Source organism: Xenopus laevis, chromosome 6L (assembly GCF_017654675.1).
Source record: "Xenopus laevis strain J_2021 chromosome 6L, Xenopus_laevis_v10.1, whole genome shotgun sequence".
Taxonomy (NCBI): Eukaryota; Metazoa; Chordata; class Amphibia; order Anura; family Pipidae; genus Xenopus; species Xenopus laevis.
In genome coordinates, this window is record NC_054381.1 from 92,990,403 (window position 1) to 93,001,029 (window position 10,627).

Sequence of the window (10,627 nt, forward strand, 5' to 3'; positions counted from 1 at the left end):
CAGGCTTTCATATTTTGGGTGTTTTACATTGATACCTAATGATGTGTGGTTGATATGATGCTGTAGAGTGGAAGCTTTGAGGTCATTTTTCAAAAAATTATTTAGGAAACAATTGTAACTTGGTAGTTTGGAGTACAAAGATATATTTACCCATTTTTGATTCACTAGAATCTGTTCTTTCTAATAATGGGTAGTTTTCTAGGGTAAACCTATTGTTAGCGGAATGTTTGGCCTTGAAATCAGAAGTATGCCGTTTGGGGAAAGGTGCTTTGAAAATTTGGTAGTGTGCTGCTTTTAGATTTTGAGCTATACAAGTGAGATATCTCCCTAAAACTATATATATTTGTATTGCCGCATTCAGGAGATATAGACCTTTCTAAATCGGCTGTGTTTCTGATATATGTGATTGTTCTTTGTGAAACATGATTTTTTTTCATTTTATTAGACACTTAGAAGCCTTTATTTTTTGACAGAAGTAGAATTACACCAAAACTCTTGCACATTTTTAAAGGGGACATATACCATACTTTTGTACTTTAGCTTAATCAATTCTTTTTTCAATAAAATTGAATAAAACGTTTAGTTTCATATACCTTTTGGGTCCACTTTCTCTGTTATCCTTGCATTTCTTATCTCGCTCCTCCCTTTCTCTTCATTTCCTGCGCCGGTATCTGCACAGCCAGTTAGGGCGGCCGTCGGCCGTCTCTTTTTTCACTTTGTTTCTTTCTTCAAGCAGCAGCCACTGAGAAGGACTGGGCGTGCTGGTTACAGATGTCACTCACGCCGGGATCCTTCTCAGGGCTGCTTAAGATCGGCCCCGCCCAGCTTGCCTGTGCACGAGCAGACAGTCTTGTGCACAGACACTGTGCACCTGCAGACATAGCGATCGAGAAGGTCTGCTGCATTCCTCAGCGATTCGAGCCTCAGTGAGTCAAGGGGAATCAAGCTACTGACAAGGGCTTTGTTGACACAAGCACAGCTGCGGAGTACTTTAGATAGCTGGCGCTTTAGGCATTGGCAGAACTACCGGATGGGGCCCGCAACCTAGCAATGGTGTCAGGAGCATGTGTGTGTGTATGTGTGTGTGCATGTGAGTGTGCATGTGTGTGAGTGTATGTGTGAGTGTGCATGTGTGAGTGTATGTGTGAGTGAGTGTATGTGTGTGTGAGTGTATGTGTGAGTGTGCATGTGTGTGAGTACATGTGTGTGAGTGTGCAAGTGTATGTGAGTGTGCATGTGAGTGTATGTGAGTGTGTGAGTGTATGTGAGTGTGGGTGTATGCGAGTGTGGGTGTATGTGAGTATGCATGTGTGTGTTAGTGTATGTGAGTGGGTGTATGAGTGTGCATGTGTGTGTGAGTGTGTATGTGTGAGTGTATGTGAGTGTATGTGAGTGTGCATGTGTGTGAATGGGTGTGTATATGTGTGAGTGTGCATGTGTATGTGAGTGTTTATGTGTGCATATGTAATAGTGCATATGAATTCTCATGTATGACACTCTGGCTACTACTATATTAACACCCGGTATGTGTATTATGTGCCATGAGACCCCCTAACAGTATGGAGACCCTTGAAAACCTTATATTTTCCAAAAGTACACATTCTGACACATCTAAAATGGGAAAATGTCTTTCTACTGCAAAGCTATGCTAAACATAATGCTTTTTTTTACAGCCTGTCAGTCAGTGCTGTGACCATTTCCTGTGAGAGAATGAACAGACACACCCATCTCCCATTTCAGCCTAGCTTCTGACCTGAGAGGTTCTCTCTGCAGCTCTCACACTTTGAGCAGGTAAAATGCATTCAAAAGTTTTTTTTTCTGCATCATTACATTGTTTGAGGAAAGATTAATCATATATCTGAATATGAAGGTTATGCAAAATGTCCCCTTTAAAGTTCAGGTTGTTCTGAAAAAAACAATATATTGTTTTCCTGGGTAAACTAAAAGACCACCCCAGGAAAGGCCCTTAAAGTGAAAGAGTGTAAAATATCTAAAAACTGCTTGGCAGTAGATGTTCGCAACGGCTGGCAGGGACAGGGTTAATGAACACTGAAGCAGCTATATATTATTAAAAATAACCATACAAATGTATACACTAACAGCAGTGTAACTCAAGGGAAGTGGCCAACAGCCATGCGAGTAGCATGCACTTTTCGGAGCTCTGGTCTCCTTCTGCGATTTTTGGGTGCTGCTGATAACCTGACACCAGAGAGACCAGGCTACATTACTGCTCCCACTGACTTTGAGAAAGCAGACTTGGCATGGTGCCAGGAGATAATCAATTTTGCAGCCTTTATCTTTGGGAGCCTGGGGATCTAGTCTGCTACCACGCCACCAGTGTTGCATAAGTACAGATGGGGATGGAAGAAATAGCTTTTGTCATCACAGAAACGTATTCCGCTGGTGAGGTGCAACACTGAGTACTTGTACAGATATGACCGTTACTGAGTGCACTCAGTCCTAAAAACTACACCACAACCTAGTGGGCCTTTTTTCAGAGGCACTCATTTAGTCTTGCACTGCATACTTAAAGTGGACCTGTCACCCAGACACAAAAATCTGTATAATAAAAGTCCTTTTCAAATTAAACATGAAATCCAATTTCTATTTTTTATTAAAGCATTCATAGCTGTTGTAAACTCATTTAAAAATCTCAGCTGTCAAACAAATATTGTCTGCCCCTCCTCTATGCCAGTGGCATAGAGGCGTGGCAGAAAATTACTTTCACTTTCCATTCAGCACTTCCTTCATGTCACTGCTCTCCACACATTCCCCCTGTTCTCTTTACCGTTTAATTGTGTAGTCAGGGCAAGAAAATGGACATCAGGTCCCCCCATTCTGGTGCACAAACAAGATTCTGAGATGATACAAGGCTTGCCTTAATAAAACTGTCCACAAAATGGCTCCTGCCTGCTTGCTATAATTATGAATTCCCAGACTGAAGGAAACAAGATTCAAATAATTGATATAGTGTAATTAAAGTTAATTTTGCTTGACTAATGTGATAAAATAGGATTTGGAATGGGTTTTTTTGGGTGACGGGTCCCCTTTAAAGGTCAACCCATTGAAATGTTAACTATAAAAAAAATAGCCTTGCTGGTGCTCGCTAAATTGAATAAGAGGACTGGAGTGTTTGGCTTGTGGGGGCAAATAATTTTCCAACAGCCTGAACTCTATTACTATTACTCATAATATTCAACTTTCAGCTTAATTGCTTTTCAGTCTCACTATTAATAGACTATAACTTGAATACTTAATTGCTTCCGAAAATATTCCAGGCACTCTTTATGGTAATAGGGAGTCAACTTCATTTAGAAATTGCCCATTGTAATTACAATAAACTACTCTTACATACTGGCGTCATAAGGTTGTGCCAATGCACATTCTTTTTACTTTACAAAGCAAATAAGTGAACTGTGTAGTGACTATTGCTGACACATATACACTGAACTGCTGTTCCTTTCTATAACTAGAAAGGGTATGGCTTCATATAGTAGTGATTTGACTGTGGAGACACCACAAAGATTCCCACTGACCCAAAACTAAATTAGCATAACTCAGTGCAACCCGTCCCCATCATTGTCCCACACTTTTGTAAATAAATATTGTTGATTTCAATATAATTGTGAGTGAGTCTATGATGTACACAGGGGGAAGAACAGTTGTTTGGGCAAGTGGGGCTGTATAATTATCCTTTTATAAGTATTGCCAAACAAAGAGTAATGCTGTAAGATCCCTGGTTTACTGATTGTGTTGTGCTTCTCATTTGAGCGGGAAATTAAAAAAAAAAAAAGGACAGCAAGTACATGAATCACAGCATAACAGGACGTGTTTAGCAACACTTATGAAGGAATAATCATATGATTATATGATATGCTGCCTTCTGCTTGCCTTTGTACATGTTGCAGGGGTGGGGGAGATTGGGAGAATGAAGATAACAGCAGAAGCAGCAAACTGAAAAATACGTTTTGGAAATAAAAAAGCTTTTGTGCCAAGATAACAAAAGTGGTATAAAGGTGATACCTTTATTGGCTAACTGATATAATCATATATCAATATTTGGTTGGGAATCCACCCCTGATCTCTGTGTATCCTCCATCAAACCAAAGGGACTTGCCCCAGTTCACAGGCAATCAGCATACACAAAGTTATATCCAAAGATATATGTCCCCAGGCTTTTCATTATTTAAAGTTGCATTAGAAAATTTGATACATACTGACCCCACACGGTCCACCTTACGCATTTCGTACCCACCGGCACTTAGTCATAGGTGTCTCTCTAACTAATATAACTAATATAATCATAGCAAGATACAAAGAGAGAGAAGCAGGGCCTTATATATGAATAAATATTTAACTGTGCTTTGTACTCCGCACCCTCACTTCAGATCGCAATAGTGATTTAACAAAAGACAATTTTCTTTTTTGGGTTACGTGATCTAAAATTCAGAAGTAGCAGTTATCACTGTGATGATTATCACATAAAATAATGGAGGAACCTTACACTGTTCAGTTTAAGATACAGGCCCGGATTTGTGGAAAGGCCACCTAGGCCCGGGCCTAGGGCGGCAGGATTTTAGGGGGGCGGCATGTTGCCCAACCACACCCACATTGGTTCAAAAACACTGGGGATGCGCTGGAGATACGATCATTTTTTAAATTTTCCCATTGATGATGAAAATTTGCACGAATAAAGGGGAGGGGACAGGGCGACGAACTGCAGTGGGCCTGGGGGTGTCCTCTATGTAAATCCGGCCCTGTTAAGATATAGCATAAGATAAACTGTAAATACAGACTGAACTGCTTATATATATAAAGGTATGGAACCTGTTATGCAGAAAGCTCCGACTTATGGAAAGGCTGTCTCCTATAGACTGCATTATCAAATAATCCAAATTTTTAAAAATGATTTCATTTTTCTCTGTAATAATAAAACGGTACCTTGTACTTGATCCATACTAAGATATAATTAATCTTTATTGGAAGCAAAACCAGGCTACTGGGTTCATTTAATGTTTACATGCTTTTCTAGTAGACTTAAAGTATGAAGATCCAAATTACGGAAAAAGATCCATTATCCGGAATACCCCAGGTCCCGAGCATTCTGCATAACAGGTCCCATACCTGTACTCTATGTTTCCCCTTGTCTTCTTAGGCCATGTAAATGAGTATATATATATTTTTTTCTGGGAATTTGCCAGAGTTTTAAATGTATTTTTCATATGTACTGGAAAACTGAGAAACAGCACCTTTGTTTTTTTTATGTAAGGGCTCCTAGGGTTAATAGCCCCTATGGCTTTAAACTCCTACAGGTTTAGTTCCCTTAGCTGCTTGGCAGAAGAGAATGTATCTAAGTAAGTTTATTTGCATATGGATGCTATTGGCTAGCAGTTAGGGTGACCACTTCCTACCTCACTTTTATATAGTGCTGGGAAATTAGTGTCCCTTTATTTTTGCCCTCAACCTTAGGAACAAGGTGGATGTCTGCTTTTAGCCTGGGCCCAATAAAGTGAGGGTAATGCCCCGTGAATGAGGCATTAGATAGTGGCAGGTGTAGCTCCCGTAACATTACACTCTAGGAGTATAAGAGAAACTGCTGTGAGTAAACCCTGTGAATGTTCAATTGTTGTTTCCAAGAACCTTCTGGCATCCAATTCTATTATTTATTCACACAGTACAAGTAAGGTGTCGTTGTACAACACCATTCCTTCACTCATTCATATAGCAAAGGCCAAACCAGTGAAGAGAGGGTCAAATGTAACCGGTGCTCTGCCTGGTTCTTCGCTGGACAAAGTCTTGCCTATGGGGTTACATTTTTAAATGTTTGACTATGCTTTCCAGTTGTAAACCACAACATTGGTTCAGACCAAAGTGAAAGTTATTTACTAAGAGGCAGTTTTTTTAATACTGTGTGATTTAAGGTGTGATTTAAGTTGTGATTATGTGATGATGTCACAAGGCCTTGCTTGTTATTTACTACTTTGCAATGATGTCATAATGCTAGCTGTTTTTATAAGCTCTGATCAAGTTCAAACCAAACAGCGTTATACTTTGAGAAAGGACAGTTGTGTATTTGCAACATGGACCTTTTTCGAGTAATTCTGTACTTTTTTTTACTTATTTTTCTTTCTGAATCATCTTATGGTAATTATAATTCTTTTTACTCTTAAATTAGCAATACTTTACATGTATATTTACACATTTACATATGCTATTTCTGTTTTTTGGAATGCACAGTATGCACTCAAATTAGACTTTTTAAGGGGCTGCAGCAAGTAATATGAGATAGAAACAGCACATTTCATGGCTTTTATTAAGTCACTTTATCATCACTACTTTAAACCACTACATTAACTTAGCCATGACAAGTGCCCTTTTGTAAATGCCAGTGTATATTGGATTGAAATATTTTAGTGTGCTTAGTAAACCATAACCACAATTCAATACAAAGAATATGAGTTGCCAAACAGTAGTACGATATTTATTAAGAGCAAAAAATTCAAAGATTTCAATGAAAAATGTTGGCATCTAAAAGCTGCTGAGTTCATGTATAAAGCCAATGGGAACTGTCGGTGGCAAATTTAAGGCATTTTTTTAATTCTAGTTCTTACATTTTTCAACCACTTGAAAATGATTTATGATAAAGATATTCAAGTTATTTTTCCAGATTTTATACAATCACAATTTTTATATTCAGATTTGTAATAAATAAGCAAACATTCCATTGTTACAAAATTACACAAATTCAAATTTTGGTAAATAGGTCCTCAAATGTCACAACACGTTGATAGATAAAGGACACTTAATTTTTTAAAATACAAAACTTCACTGCAGCTGACATTTTGAAGATAGCACATGGATCTTCCTTAGAATAAAATAGCACTGTACAAAAAATAGGACAATTAAAAAGCCCAAAATGCACCAGCCACTACTCATTTTTAATGGAGGTTTTATAAGCAAAGTTTTTAAGGGAATATGCCAGTGTTATTAACGTAATTAATATATACTGGAAAACTGAAAAACATTGGTTTGGTTTTTTTTTTTATAAATTGAAAACATTCTGGAAAAGAGAAAAACAGACTAGGTACAAAAAAGATTGCTTGTCATTTGCTACTAGCCAGCTAGGTGTGATTATGTGATGATGTCATAATGCCAGCTGGGCCTTGCTTGTTATTGACTAACTTGCGATGATGTCATAATGCTAGCTGTTTTTTTTTTATGAGCTCTGATCAAGTTTAAACCAAACAGCGTTATACTTTGAGAAAGGACAGTTGTGTATTTGCAACATGGACCTTTTACGAGTATTTCTGTACTTTTGTTTACTAATTTTTGTTTCAGAATCATCTTATGGTAATTATAATGCTTTTTACTCTTAAATTAGCAATACTTTGCATGTATATTTACACATTTACATATGCTATTTCTGTTGTTTGTAATGCATAATATGCATGCTAATTTATACTTGTTTTATGGGAACTGTCTGGCAAATTGAGGGTTTTTTATGCCAGTTCTTTCATTTTCTGATCAAAAAATTATAAATGATAACGGTGTTCAGCTTATTTTTCCAGATTTGATTTAAATTTTTTATGAACAGTATAAAAACCTCTAACATCCAGATAATGGTTACTAAACATGTTAAATAGCCTTAACAGATGACTAAATTACTAATTTAAAACCAAGTGCTAATTAGAGGATGTAATGTGGGCATTTTAATAGCGTGAAGATTTGTATATTGCATTTCCTTCTGAAAAATCAATCATTGATTACACAATGATTGCAGCTCCATAAAGAGAACAATATACCTATTTACGCAACATTTTAGTTAGATAGTTAGTTAGACTTTTAGATGTTAATGTTTTTTAATATTGTGTGATTTAAGGTGTGATTTAAGATGTAATTATGTGATGATGTCACAAGGCCTTGCTTGTTATTTACTACTTTGCGATGATGTCATAATGCTAGCTGTTTTTATAAGCTCTGATCAAGTTCAAACCAAACAGCGTTATACTTTGAGAAAGGACAGTTGTGTATTTGCAACATGGACCTTTTGCGAGTATTTCTGTACCTTTTTTTACTTATTTTTGTTTCTGAATCATCTTATGGTAATTATAATGCTTTTTACTCTTAAATTAGCAATACTTTACATGTACATTTACATATGCTATTTCTGTTTTTTGTAATGCACAGTATGCACTCAAATTAGACTTTTTAAGGGGCTGCAGCAAGTAATGTGAGACAGAAACAGCACAATTCATGGCTTTTATTAAGTCACTTTATCATCACTACTTTAAACCACTACATTAACTTAGCCATGACAAGTGCCCTTTAGTAAATGCCACTGTGTATATTGGATTGAAATATTTTAGTGTGCTTAGTAAACCATAACCACAATTCAATACAAAGAATATGAGTTACCAAACAGTAGTTAGATATTTATTAAGAGCAAAAAATTCAAAAATTTCAATGAAAAATATTGGCATCTAAAAGCTGCTGAGGACACTGGGGGGCACATTTACTAAGGGTCGAATATCGAGGGTTAATTCAAAGTTTTTTTTTACTTCGAATCCTTCACTCGAGCTTAGTTAATGTGCCCCCAAGAAATGTTTTACACAATGGAAACTAATTATTATGCATTATCCTTTCAGGCGCACATATTAGAAAATCATCAGTGAAGCATCATAAAAACACCATTCCAGCAGGTAAGTAGATTTAACTTGTGAGCAGTGGTTTATTATATCATGTTTTTTTACTTGGGTTTTTCATTTATCAAATTATAATTTGATCTGAAAATATTCAGCAGGTTAATTAAACAATAAGCAAAAGCTTAATTACTATCCCATTCTTCCTTTTAGACAAACATGTTGTAAAGAAACCTTTACATTATTAGAACATTTATGGAGTTATGTTTACAGTTTGAAATAAGTGTTCCAGTTACCTTTTTATATTGTACATGCATGTATACCCCTGTCTAAACTAACATCATCATTTAAACTTTCTTTTTTTCATATTTTAGTAAATAGGGAAAAGACCAACAAGGAATCTCAACGTTTGCTGTCAGAAAATGAGCCATTCCACAATCCACCTATAAAGATTAGAGCAAAGGCAATGCCTGTAACAACAATAGCAACGACCACTACCATTTCAGCTAGTGAAGGTAGAAATTGCATTTTGTATACTGAATTAATAGGATTATAGAAATTACAGAAATTCTTAGGCAAGAAATTCACATTAAAAAAAACCCATTTATGATGTATAATTTAGGATTAAAATTCCATTTGTTTATTATGTCATTTTAAAGACTGCTGTGAAATATTCTATAATTATCCATAGTCTGCAGAAAATTAAACCAGTAGAGGTATGGGATGGTTTATACAGAATGCTTGGGATGTTCTGTTTGCCAGATAATGGATCTTTTCATAATCTTAAATATAAAATAATTCCAATAGATTTGTTTTCACACCATTAAGGATTTATGCAGATTTGTTACTTTGTTACTGTAAAGTTGTGCTATCATAGATATGAACACTGAAAAGCTGTTTTTATTGCTTGTAATATTCGTTTTCTTCTTTTTTACAGAGAGATTCGAGCAATTTAAAATTAAATTAAACATTGTAGCACTGGTTCTTATAATAATGGCAACCCTTTTAACAACAGTGATCTTATGTAACATCTTTCTGTGGAGTCTACGAATGAAGAAGCTAAAAAATAAAAAGGATCTGGAATCTCAGCTAAATGAAATAAAGTCAAAAAGCGATAAGGCTGCCACAACAGAGAAACCCAATACTTCTGTTTCAATATCAGTGGAAAAATAATAACCCGACATGCTGGGATCTACTGCTTTACTTTTTTTTCCTAGTATGGAAGATTTCACTCTGGAAATCCTTGTGACATGTTTTTAAAGAATCAGCATCAAATAATTGACTTGAGATCCTGCAACTATATAGCACAGTTGAAAGACTTGAAAAGTTTGTTATGGATGGCACTAATGCTAAAATCAAGACATACGTATTGCTGCAAGTACTAACTAAATGCTTAATGCATGTGAAGGCTAGGCAGATATGCATCTTCAGATAAGCAGCTTGTCCACATTCTGTACCAAGTAATACTTAATGAAAATGAACTGTGGTTTCTCTGGATAACAGCATTCAGGCAACATAAATATTGGAATGTTATGAATATGGAATATAAATGCTTCATTGTGTTGAATAAAATACTGTTTGTACATATAATTAAAATATCTTATCTGCATTTTTCTTTTTCTGCCTCTATGCAGTATGAGTGTGTGTGCATGTGTATATGTATGGAAATAAATATTTATTTATTAGGGATCATATGAAGAGATTGTCTCTACAAACTAAGTTAACTGTGTATAATACAATATGAGAAGTATTTTTTTAGACATTACTTATTATTTGACGTCTTGTGGGGTATTGAGAGCTGTGCACAGGGTTGGTTTTTATTTGTGGTTTTTGAGTTACCTAGATTTTTATTCAGCAGCTCTGCAGTTTGTAATTTAAGAAATCTGGTTGCTAGGGTCCAATTGCCTTAGCAATCATGTACGATTCGAACAAGAGACTCGAATATGAATAGGGGAGAACCTGAATAGATATGTAAGAAAAAGTATATC

At 36.0% G+C, this 10,627-nt stretch overlaps 1 long non-coding RNA gene across 1 annotated transcript; it reads left to right on the top strand.

The window, feature by feature from the left end:
• The first annotated feature begins 1,735 nt into the window (after positions 1-1,735).
• On the top strand, positions 1,736-10,235 carry LOC108719118. Its single transcript, XR_001936165.2, has 4 exons — positions 1,736-1,791; positions 8,646-8,699; positions 9,014-9,154; positions 9,577-10,235. It is a non-coding gene; the product is annotated as an uncharacterized LOC108719118 (long non-coding RNA).
• The last annotated feature ends 392 nt before the right edge of the window (positions 10,236-10,627 follow it).